At 49.4% G+C, this 12,637-nt stretch overlaps 1 protein-coding gene across 1 annotated transcript in view; it reads right to left on the bottom strand.

Annotated features, from left to right (window-relative positions):
• TAAR1 (trace amine associated receptor 1) overlaps window positions 1–10,233 on the bottom strand; it is a 60,882-nt gene extending 50,649 nt beyond the window's left edge. Inside the window, exon 1 of the mRNA XM_069606678.1 lies at window positions 10,016–10,233. The gene's annotated coding sequence lies outside the window, so the exon portion shown is untranslated. The remainder of the gene's footprint in view (window positions 1–10,015) is intronic.
• Window positions 10,234–12,637: the final 2,404 nt, after the last annotated feature.

Raw genomic sequence — 12,637 nt, 5'->3', positions numbered from 1 at the left:
GGACCATAGCCGAATGTACATATCAACAAATGTTACACGGCCATCGGGTACAAATACATGAATGCAAGAGCAAGATGCCATTCCTCGAATTGCAGCGTTGTGTGCGGGACGTGCTCGGCCAAAGGGGAGAGCAGCTTGCACAGGTGGAATGAATCACCACAGGTGGAGGCCATACAGCCTGAAAACACATAAATTGCACACCCAGTCTCCTCCCACAACCACACCCACTCCGAAATGCTACCGGCAGGACTCGCGATGTTGGCCCTGGGGGACCTGATAGCACTGCAAGTACTCCAACTCCAAGAAGAAGACGAACACCAACTACAACCGGCCGCACGGAGGAGACGCAGGAGGAGGAGGAGGGCAAGGCAGGGCCAGCAAGGGCCGCCAGCACAGCCACTACCACCACGCAGGCAGCCCGCAATCCCACGCCTCCGAGCACATCCGTTCAACCTCACTGATGAGCAGATCCACACCCTCTACCGTTTGGACCGGGACACCATAGCCGCCATCGTGGACATGACACAGGCTGACCTTGTCAGCATGATAGATAGCCCAACCGCCATCCCACCCCTACTGAAGGTGGTGTCTGTACTCCACTTCCTGGCCACAGGCACCTACCAGCACACAGTCGGACAGTTGCATGGCATTTCACAGCCACTGTTCTCACAGACACTATTGCAAGTGCTCGATGCCCTCCTGCAGCACGCAGACGACTACATCTCTCTACCACGCTCGGAGCAGGAAATTACCAACATAAAAGTGGGATTCCATGCACTTGCCGGCATACCGGGTTGCATTGGTGCCATCGACTGCACCCATGTGGAATTGGTCGTTCCACATGCCATGGAGGCCCAGTACCGCAACCGAAAACAATTTCATTCCCTGAATGTACAAATGGTGTGTGACTCCAACAGGATCATTACACATTGTTGTGCCAGATTCCCTGGATCAACCCATGATTCTATGGTCTTGAGGAACTCTACTATACCACGCTACATGGAGCGACACGCAGGGAACAGATCCTGGCTACTCGGTGAGTCTCATTTCATGCATGATGATGTGGGGTATGTGATGCGGCAATGAACTGCCAGGAAGGGGGGGGGGTGCGTACGTAGCAATGGCATTCCACATCATACGTTTCTCGTCCACATACAGGTGATGCTGGGTATCCACTGAAGAGATGGCTCCTCACACCAGTCCGGAACCCACGGGACCAGCATGAGGAGGACTACAACCATGCCCACTCACGTACCCGTGTAGTCATTGAACAGGCATTCGGCCTACTGAAGACTCGTTTCCGCTGCCTCAGCAGGTCTGGCGGGGCACTCCTGTACCGCCATGAGAAGGTTGCAAAGATGGTCATGGCATGTGTCATGCTCCACAACATGTGCGTACGTAGAAATGTGCCCATGCCCCCTGACGCTGAACTGCAAGCACCTGATGATGGTCATGATGAGGGTGGGGATGTGGCAGCACCTCAAGGAGTCTGCGAGGCACCGGAGGGCCGTGACATTCGTCAGCATCTCATTGATGCATGCTTCTAGCACTCACGCCTGGTGGCTGATACATGGACACGGGACTCGTGGCACTGTGTGTGTCTGGTACATGCACAATATGGACTGTACGCCTATGATGGCCTAGTACACAAAGATCATTGTCCACACATCTCATTGGTTGATCGTGCACTGTTTATGGCATATGTGATATCATGTTGAACACCCTATCGACCCGCCACCCAAGTGAGCCCAACACACCCCCTCCACCCTCCTACCTCCCCCCCGAACACCAGTGTCCAAAGAAGCTCATTGTCAGTGGGCTGTCGCTATTGCAAGCCCCCTCTGCGGGTATCAGGGGCACCCCTGCCTGTGGAGCGCAGGTTCCTCCCAGATCTACGTTGGGGGCTGCCCTGGACGGAACTTGCAACGGATGACGTCTCTGCCTGCTCACGTCCATGCATGTCCCTAAGGGTTTGTGAGAGCTCAGTGAGCACACGGCGCACTGCGGCAAGTTCGGCACATACGTCTTTGGACGTCGCATGCAGTTCCCCCCTCAGGCTCTCGGTGCTTCTCTCCATTTGGACTCTCAGGCTCTCGGTGCTACTCTCCATTTGTGCCCTTAGTGTCTCTGTACTTCTCTCCATTTCTGCCCTGAGTGTCTCAGTTGATGTTTCTATGTCTGACTTAGTGCGCCCACATTCATCGGCATGGTCCTTGAGGAGCGTGGCCAGTTGCTGCTGTTGCACGATTAACTGGTCGAGGGACTGTTGCCTCTGCTGGGCCATGGCCATTTGCGGGGGTGTCACAGAGGGGCTGTTGACCTCATGTTGCCTTGCCACAGGGCTTGGGGGGGATGGCCAGTCGTCGTCTTGTGGGTGCCCCTGCGTGGTATCCTCATGTTGTACGGGATGGGACAGACAGGGGGAATGGGACAGGTCATGGATGGATCTGACTTCGACATCCCCGTCTTCTGTGTCGGAGCATGCTGCCATCAATGGGGTGTCACCTGTGGTGCTGCTGCCACCAGAGGCAGTGCCTTCTGTGGCATCCGTTGGGGGGACCTGTGGTGGTGGTGTTGTGGGCATGCTGGCTGCTGGGGTGCCTGTTGATGTTCCCCCCTCTGTGCTGCCACCTGATTTGTGCTGCTGCCGTGTCTTGATGCGTGCAGCTGAGGTGGAGGGTCTTTGGCCGTTGGTCTTGGCCCTCTTTGCAGGTGTGCTGGTAGGGGTGTCCTGATGCTCGTCGTTTGGATCGGAGCCTGTGGTGGAGTAAAGGAGGGCGAGGGTTATTAATGGGTCTGTGGGTATTGGAATGGCATTGTATCACATGCATTGGGGTGGTACATGAGGGTGATTTGGGTCGGTGCCTTGGAGGTGCTTTTATTTGTGTGTGGGGTGAGGGTGCAGTTGTTTGGCAGCCTGCAGTTAGGGTGTGCCTGCTGGACGTGTGGTGGGTGTTTTAGGGGTTTTTAATTATTTATGTATTTATTGTGGTTTTAAGGTGCACTATCAGGGCGATGTGTGTGGACGTTCTCCTGGACATGTGTTTCTGTTGCACTATGTGGACACATGGTACTTCACATGATTGGACATTGTGGATTTAGCATTGTTTTATCTGGGCCACGTACCTGATTCTTCTGATGTCTGCACTCCTTTCTCCATCCCTCCGACTCCCTCTATGCTCTCCATTCCGATGGTGGAGGCACAGATTTCTTCCCAGGGGATCAACTTGATGGGTGATTCAGGACCTCCCCCGGTGGCTGTGGCAATGTTGCGGTTGGCAGAGAGTATGCTGCGGACGCGTATCCGCAGGTCGTCCCACCGCTTTCTGCATTGCTGTGGGTTGCGGGGTGCGGTCCCCACCGCGCTTACCCGCTGTGCCACCAGAGCCCATATGGCCTTCTTGTTCGCAAGTGCCGTCCTGGTCATTTGCGTGGAGAAGACGACGGCAGCATTCTCCTGGAGGGTCTCTGTTAGCACGGTGAGTTCCTCACGGGAGAAGTGGACCTGCCGCTTGCGGTCGCACGCTTTCTTCGCTACTTTTCCCGTTTTTCTTGGTTTCGCTAGGGTGGATGACGGGTTGGGGTGTGTCTCGGGGTAGTGTTTTTAGTGGTTGTGTGGTTTTGGTGGTTTTATAGGTGCACGGCGGGATGTTTCCCGTTCCGGGACCATGTTTTAACTTCCGTTTCCGTATATTTCCGGTCACCGTACTTTCCGGTAGGCGCACTCTGCGGTGCCCGCTGTGATGGGTGGCGGTATTGCACCTAGGGCGCCGTACGGCGGCGGTGTGGGCCGTTTTGGGGTCATTTCCGCCATCGCGGACTTTGCACTTCCGCCATGCCGTGGTGCTCGTGCCCGATGGGTCGGAATGGGCCGCAATTTGCTCCTTCGTGCAATGGCGGAAACGCTATTTACGCTGTGGCGGTCCGGTCAGTCACTTTCCGCCAGGGTCGTAATGAGGGCCACTGTGTGGAAATGACCTTCCCTGCAACACCTTGAGCATCTTTGGCTGATAGCTGGGCACATGCCAGCATGAGGAAAGTCCTGGCCACAGCGATAAAATAGTCTCTGTGGACGGGGGCCCATCCGCCCTTACGTGTACCCATCTCTCTGTGGACCTTGTGACATGGTTGGGTTGTGACCAGTGCTTCTTTCCATCACCCTAGATGCCGAGAATGCTGCAACGTTCTCCTACTTGTCACCCTTCATCTTGGGCGTCTTCATGCGGGTCGCTTGGATCTCCGCTTTTTCATGGACACTTGCCATCTCTATGATCTTGTCAATTGTTAGCAGCTTCTTCAGCAGTTGTTTCCATAGGGCGGACGACACACAGCCCTCTATAACGTGAAGCCGAACTCTCTCATCATCGAAGAAGTCTGAGAATTGCCAGTGGTCCAACTTCTGCCGCAGTCAAGTAATGAACTCTTCTATGGTTTAATGTGGAGATTGATGACACTGATTAAATTCATATCTCTCATAGTCTCTATTAGGTTATATCACTAGCTTCTTGTTCAGTGCCACCACAAGTTCATCATAGGTGGTCCTCTCCCCCGCCGGGATGGTCTTGGTGATACCTTTAACCTCCTTGCCAGCAAGGTTCATGAAAATATCCCTCATGACCAGTGACTTCTCTTCCCCAGAGGCCCTAATGAAATCATCAAAGTCTTCAACCCATTCGGTCCACCGTGGCCCCTTGTCATGTTGAGGTTGCAAGATGATGAACGTGCATGGTTTCCTTAAAAATGAACTTTTGTGTTTCCCCGCTATTGTACCCCTTGGTCTTCTGGTTGATCCACCATGAACACACACAGATCACCCGGCTTGCCTGACGTGTTCTCACCTTCTTGAACAGTGTCTGGTGCCCACCACCCCTGTCAGCGCAGTTGTGATGAAGTGAATATGAAGCTCACAGGTGTTGGCAGCTGATTTTGGCTAGGCAGGGTCATCGCCCCATGCAATCCAGTCCAGGTACTCTATATGTCAACCACTCAGTAGGTGTACCACATGCCTTGTGTGTAGTTCCTCAGGGCAGTAGTATGTAATTTATGCAGGCAATACAATTGACCCAGAATCCAACAAAACACTTGCTCCCTGTAATTTTAAATGCAGCCACTGGAGGTAGCTTGCTACCTTTGCCAGCACTCTACTTATGGCCTTTGTGAATATATCAATATAGGATGCCAGCATCCAGCGTGTACCTCCAGACATGCGCGCATGGTTGTTCGTGCTGCCCTGTACAAATGGGGCCTGTGCTGGGCCACAAAGCCGTGGATTGACTCACGGCAGGCCCTGATCCCAACAGGGACTACGGTGGTCAGGAATGACTGTTCTGCAGCCTCGAGGTGGAGTGGGGATGGGTCACTGACGCTCATTGGCTGGATCAGGGATTACAATATGGACAAGACCGCTCAGCAGCACTGCAATGGAACGGTAATGCATCACAGACGTGGGGCGCCGGAGCAATACCAGCTTGATGTGGTAATGGAAGCAGGATGCAGGAAACTCCCCAATGTAACAACAGGACACCGCAACAGTTACAGCTGCCGGCACGTAATGGATAATGTTCCCTCATCGCCAGCTGTTAACCCCCTTTGGATTGGGGAATGATAGACACAGAGACGTGTTAACTAGGCACCTTATTTTATTAAACTAAAGGACCTTGCTCCTTCCGACTTCTTCCCACTCCTCCTCTTCCTCCTCCGTACTGTGTCCTCACAGAACACTGCCTGATGTCTCCTGTTATAACAGGCACCAAGACAGTAAAAAAATGGGCCCGGCCTAGTCTTCTTGGTTCTTTCTTCTTGAGATGTAGGCGCCCCAAGTTTCTGCTGTGGATATTACAGCATTTCCTCCTGTGTTTTCTCCTACCCGCCCATCACACTCTACTTTTCCTATCTACAGATACATTGTAAAGCTTGAAATAGCTTTTAATACATAATAATGGAGACCATTTTCACTAGGTATTGGTTTTTAGTTTGGGCTATTAGGTGGTGCTGAAAACGTTACCTTAAAAGCTGAAACGATTGTTGTTAACCTAAGAGCTTCAAACATGGGCTTTGAATAGGGTCTGAAAGGCTTTTCCAATTAAGACAACATTTGAGGAGGGAAACACAGTTGTAATCCCTCCCATTCTCTGCCCCTTGCCAATGTTATCCCTATGACTAATCCCACCCCTTCCTGCCCATCTCGGACCACTTTGATTTGATGTGAGCTCTTCCATGGAGGCAGCCATCTTGGATGAATGTCTCTAAGGAAGCTCTCTGGAAACAAACTGGCCATCTTTGAATGGAAAATATACCACGCATCGTCCAAATGAAATGATACATTGAAGCATGAGAGTTTAATCCATTTTTAAATAGCTAATGTACATTTATTTTGTTTTTATGTTTTTTTTTTAAATAGCTAATGTAATTTATGTTTAACTCTGGGGGAGAGAGTGTTTGTTCTGTTTTGCATTCTTTCCTTTTCCTCTATTGATCCTTGTGACACTGTCAGTGCTGAATGGTACAGTCCAAAGTGCCAGTGTTTCCTGGCTGTTGTTTAACACTGAGATCGCTATACCGCGACCAGTGTTTTGGTGGGGGAGGCCCGTGATTGGCCGCAGTAATCACGTACCCACGCAGATGCGAGAACATCACGTGACACACATTGGATGTATGGGCTTTATTTAATACGGAAGCCCATTAAATTAGTGCATTCTGAAGCCGGAGTTGCTGCGAACATTCTGCGATAGTAACACAGAGAGTGAGAATGTCATGCTACGACTAATTGGATAAGTTAATACCCCTTGGGGACTTTCCTCTCTTTTTACTGCCGAGGTAGTAACTGCTTTTGTTCGGAACATTTTGTCGGTAAGGGGGTCTAAAAGATATCATTTCTTTGATGCCTACCCAAGATGTGATCAAGAACTGCCAGTCTCCCCTTTGCACCATGCTGTCAGGAAATGTGGCCCGGCTTCTCTATAGGTCAATCTAGCCATGCTCTTAACCTATGGACAAACTGCAAAGGTATAAACTCATATAGCGCAAAGCAGTGGTCCTGTTCAGAAACGTGCAATGCCAAGGTTACCTTGTGAAAAATGCGATGCCATTCCACTTTCAAGCCTGTCAGAAACAGGCATTTGACTTTGCCATTTTGCAGGGCCCGACAAAGCCCTAAGGATCCAATTTGGCTTAGAGCAATGATGTGGCACAGTCATATTGTGAGCGAATGCAATTCAATGTAATCTTTCATTTTATGGACACTTAATCAGGAATATTTTGCATAATTGGATTTCTCGTTGCTTAGGTATGCAGTCTGCATCTCAATTCAAAACTACAAGAAGCATATTACACATTCGGTGGAAAGGCACAGAAGGAGTGCGCAGAGTGGAAAACAGTGCTACATCAGCGCTCTTGGCTGGGGCCCGCTGTGAGTTCATCAGGAGGTCTGAGCAAAGATGGAGACCAAGAAGGGCCTCTAGGTGCTACAACATGTGGGGACATACTAGATGAGCCACTGTGCCTCATCTAGTATGTCCCCACCTGTTGTAGCAGTGACGTGCCTTTTTGTTGCAGGCCACTTCTATGACTGCAGCACATGTTGGCACGCTGCCTCTGTTTACTGGCTGAGAGTTAATGACTTAACTGGAGTTGTAAACGTGGTACTAGTGTAAAAAAAATCTCTTAACCAGGTCTGCCTTCAGCCACTCGATTTATAAGCACTATGTATATCCTTAGCTGAAGTCCTGTTAAATACAAGCATTGGAAAAGCCAACAGCTATGGCTTGTTTATAAGTATTAGTCATTTGCCAGGCACTGCTATTAGATGGCCAGGTACGTGCACCATTTTGCATCTACTTCTATGAATGGCCAGTTCATACCACTACAGCAGTGTCCAGCAATTTGCTTTTCCATGCCTACAAATAAACTCAGACAGTTGGCATTGCCAATGCTTGTTTATCTTGGTTTTGCAGCCTACTACTTCCCGTTATTAGAGGGTGTCACTCACAATAGCGCAGGTTCTATAGGAAAGAGCGGGGGGATACTGTAGTGCTGCCTGGACTCAAGGTACACTACCTTCACACCAGCCAGTCAGATAAAACCACCTCTAGCCCTTTGGCAAACGTTTCGTGCCTTCTTTTACCAGAAAACCTTTAGGTCTATTTTTTGAGAAGAAGAGCAACCGATTAAGCGAAACATAGGACTCCCCAGGTTACATGGAGTTTTAATAAACTACATTATTCACCTGTCTACATCTCGTTCCTATTCAACAGGAGATAAAAGATGGCTCATACATGGACGGAGCCTTTATCAAGATAGCAGAAAGTAGTCCAGCCGCTCGCCATTCACGAGTGGGATAAGAAGCCTGTGCAAGCTAGGAGGTTTGAACAATCCCTTCTGGCCGTCTATTTATATTAGCCTGCCGCACAGCAACAATGAAACATCTTAGCCTTTAGAAGAGGCCATGACCGTCCACTACAATCAACGTAGTGACTGACCCACTGTCACTGCGTCGCTCACCTTACACGACAGAAGAGAAGTATCACATGGGCTAAAGACTACAGAAGCCCTTCAGAAAAATGATCCCCCGTCCTGATGAAGGCCCGGCACCACTAAAGAAGGCACCACTAAAGAAGAAGACCACGGATGCATGCGGTCTATCTCGGTGCCAAAGGGGCCGAAACGCACCGCGTTGACTTGAACATTTAGCAGCTTCATCCACTGCTTACTAGTATTCCCTAGAGGAGAGGGGTTAAGAACCTATAAAAAACACCAATTCGGAAAGTAGTCGGAGTCTAGAGTGACAAGGAAACTATATGTCTTTCCAAAGTGGCACTTTACCCGAAACCCATGTTGTGATACATTTGTTTTATAAACTGTATGTATATATGTATATGCCGAAAGTCAAATGTCTATTGTGTTTGTCTTTTGTATGCAAAATGGTCCTTCAAAGTATGATCCATCTTTTATCTCCTGTTGAATAGGAACCAGATGTAGACAGGTGAATAATAAATTCCATGTAAGCTGGGGGGTCCTATGTTTCGTTTAATTGGTTGCTCTTCTCAAAAAATAGACCTAAAGGTTTTCTGGTAAAAGAAGGCACGCACACCCGGTGCCTCGGGTTGTAGTTCTGACACGGTTCCCAGAGATCAAGAGTGGATTTCTGATATGCACACATTGCAGGAGCAGGAGGCATTTTGTGTTCCCTTTGTTTGTCCAGAGAATAAAAGGGAAGTCATGAGTTTGAGGGAAAAACACAGAGGAAAGCAAAAGGAAATATGGTAGAATAAGGCAACATTGAAATAGAGGGCAAGAAACAAAGAAGACGGAGCATACGGCGAGAGAGAAGAAGCAGAACGAGGGGGGCGTCTATCGGTCATCCCAGTTTAGAAAACGAGAATAAACAAAACAAAACGCACAAGCGGGTCAAATGATGTAAAGAAAAAGCCTGCTTCAAAAATGGGTTAATGGGTAAATTAACCAATTAGGCATAATGCCATTAGGCTCAATGAGACCTAAAGTTAAGTATCGCGAGAAAATAGCAATAAAAATACAGGTAAAATCCCACATAACATCCCCAGCCCTGGAGAGTTTATCAAAAGAGGGCGATGATCGATTACTTTACACGAGAAAGCCACCGTGGCAGGTTTGATTAAATACCCCTTGGTTCTCTGAGCATTAAGAAGGATTGGTCAAACTGACTGTCTCACCATGGTTAAAAGCTGGAAGTCTCAGCTTCTAATAAGACTAACTCCGCCTTTTATCATTCCGAGGTCTCTAAAGCACTACCAACTTCGGTCGAGTTATAATAAAAGGGTTTTAAGTACACGCGCAAGGGAGAAAGCGCTATATGAAAGCATCATTATTATATAAATAGAGCAGCTCCCCCAGCCAAACACACACAAGTAAACGGCTCCAGACTTTCTAATCTCCAGTACGCATTTGCCTGATGCTGCATGTATCTGATATGGCGGAGGGAAAGCCCCCACCTCTTTTCCTAACTAAAGCACAGTGGAAAGGCCGCTTTGCAACTTACCGTGCGCTCCGCGACTTCGCACTCTGCCATGGCCGGCTATTCCCTCTGTGCGCAGCTGCACGTCTCACCCTCTCCCCGGAGATTCTGCGCCCCCGCAGGGCTCAATGCGTGGAAGCGGAGATGTCTCGCCTCACTCGCCCTTTACGCCCCTTACGCTCGTGTCAACTACTTTCTAGCCAGCGTTGTTGAGCCAATAAGGGGACCGGTAGGACTGCCAGGTTCTGATCCACGGCGCAGATAAGATCCCCGAGGACGAGGAAGCCACTCCCGCCAGCTCCCTCCCACTCCCTTAAACGCGTTAACAGGGTGAGGTCTGAGCTACACAATGCTTAGTCAGGAAGATGGATGGCTGGACGTAGTGGCGAGGGGCAGGGTGGAGATGACATCTAAAGGAAAGGGCCCCTGCCAAATGAGTGGGGAAAAATGGGGTGCCACGAAAGTTGGGGTGGACAAACACCCCCATCTCCCTTAAAATTACGCCATCCTGGATGGCAGGAGCTCAGATACATTATGCAGCAGAAATCCTATTACTTGTGCATTCATGGAATATGAAGGGCCTTTCAACTCTTCCATGTGAAATTAGCCTCATTCACTCTTGCCCCCATGAATGCAGTGTTAGCATAAAGCAACATGCTTCAATTCAGTACATTAAGGGCCCGATTTATGGAATAGTGTGCAGAAATCCTGCAGTGCCTGCGCTCTTAGAACGACTCTGCGCGAGCCTGCACGCAGACATTTTTTCTGCACCTTTTGCGTATTTATGGATTTGTTTCCGCAAAGTAACCGTATACGCAAGTCACAGCCAGAACGTCCCCAACACACCCCCAAGCAAAGCAAAATCAGCTAGAAACAGCTACCTTTGCACGCCCCCTGGGCGCGAATAAATGCTCCTGTGAAACAGTGCGTGGGGTCCCCTGCAAGTAGGCCTGCGTCTCAGGCATCTTGCGCGGGGTCTACTGTAACTGTTACTGGCGCCCCGACAATATACAATTGATTTATCGTAACTCAACTATCTGTGTGCGAGCCTCCATAAACCGTTCCTGCACCCCACTACACTGCGTGCGTGCACACCTAACACAGTTCGGTACCTCGCCTGCATACACTTAACCCCTAAATCCGACACTCGATTATACCTCTGCGCAGTGAATCCCATGCGCAAGTGTCTGCACGCCTGCCTTCGTTTGGCGGATTGAATGAGGACTTTGCATGGCCATTTGCCTCCTGAGAGTGGTTGGATCCATGAATACATGTCCTTCCACGAAATAGTGGGCATTTGATGGACTGCCTGTGGGCCATCCCTCGTAACTCCCACATTTTCACTTGTTCGTCCTCATTTTTTGAGTTCCGCCCCCTTTCCTGCCCTGTGCGCAAATGTGCCAACACTCTGCATAGTGTCTCGCGCAAGGCACTCGGCCGCTCGCAGAGATGTGCAGAGCCTGCACAAAGTCCCCGCAAGTTATGAAAAAGTGCTGTACAGTCGATTCCATGAATCGACGAACAGGAATTTGCACACAGTTTGGTGCGCAAGTTCCTATTTCCCACACAAATAATTCCATGAATCAGGCCCTAAATGTGCGCTTTGCAGCACTCACATTGCAGGTTGCCATTGCTAGCCCTCAAGCCGTCAACTCCTCTGGCCTTGCTGTCTCCCCTAGCATTTTTTTCACCTCTTTGCTTTCCTACTCCAGATTCCAGTTCAATAGAACCTTAATGACTGGTCATTCAGTGTTTCAACTCCCTGGGGGCTATCTTTGTGTTGCCGTGCAGAGGCTGATTAAACTGTCCTGTGAGGATTTAAAGCTAAACACTGTCCTTCAATTTCTTTATCTAGGATTTTGATACTGAATGAAGCAGCAAGGACGGATTAATGGTATGCACATTGCTCCATTATAATCTACGCACCCCGCAAGTACCTCAGTGTTCCCAGCTGTAGGCAAGTGGTCCCCCAAACATCATTTTGGATTGGGCCTAAGCTCCCATACATCTTCAGCCAGCCCTGTGTGCAGCCCCTCACTTGTTAGGTGGTAACAACTCTTCCTCATGGCCATTCTGTACACAAGTGCAGTATTCCCATTGCCCGATGCACTCACCAGTTCCCCTTGGATCCCTGAAGTGAACGGCCAGGCTTCCCCGAGTAATGGCATCTCAAACGCTTGCTGCTTGGTTGCTCCCATCAAGTCAAGGGCAGAGAGAGTCGCTCTCTGATAGTTGGGAGTCTGGTAAGGTTGCCTTCGGGCCCCTCTCCAGGTTCTACTAGGTAATAAAAGAGGCTCTTGTTTATTTTTGTATCAATTTGGGGGTAAGTGGATCCCTTAAACCAATCACAGGGATGCATTCAATCAAACATTCCAGTGCCTACCTAATCAGTGAATGTGCCATATTCAATGGTCTGGAGCGGTTGGGGTCGGTGCTCCTCTAAAAAGTTTTACTATTCCTATACTTTTATTTTAAAAAGAAACCATTCCGGAATGTTTTTTTTTTTTTTTAAATAAACGTGTTGGAAGAAGTTTAAACTTGCATTTCAGTGCACTGTGCTTAAATAGCAGGTGTGTTTGTTTGGAGGTTTGGCTTGCGCACTACTTCTTTTCGTACACTTCGACCACTGGCTATATTCAACTATTA

This window comes from Ambystoma mexicanum, chromosome 4p (assembly GCF_040938575.1).
Source record: "Ambystoma mexicanum isolate Mex_15411 chromosome 4p, UKY_AmexF1_1, whole genome shotgun sequence".
In the NCBI taxonomy this organism is placed as follows: domain Eukaryota; kingdom Metazoa; phylum Chordata; class Amphibia; order Caudata; family Ambystomatidae; genus Ambystoma; species Ambystoma mexicanum.
This window is presented reverse-complemented; position numbering and strand designations above follow the sequence as displayed.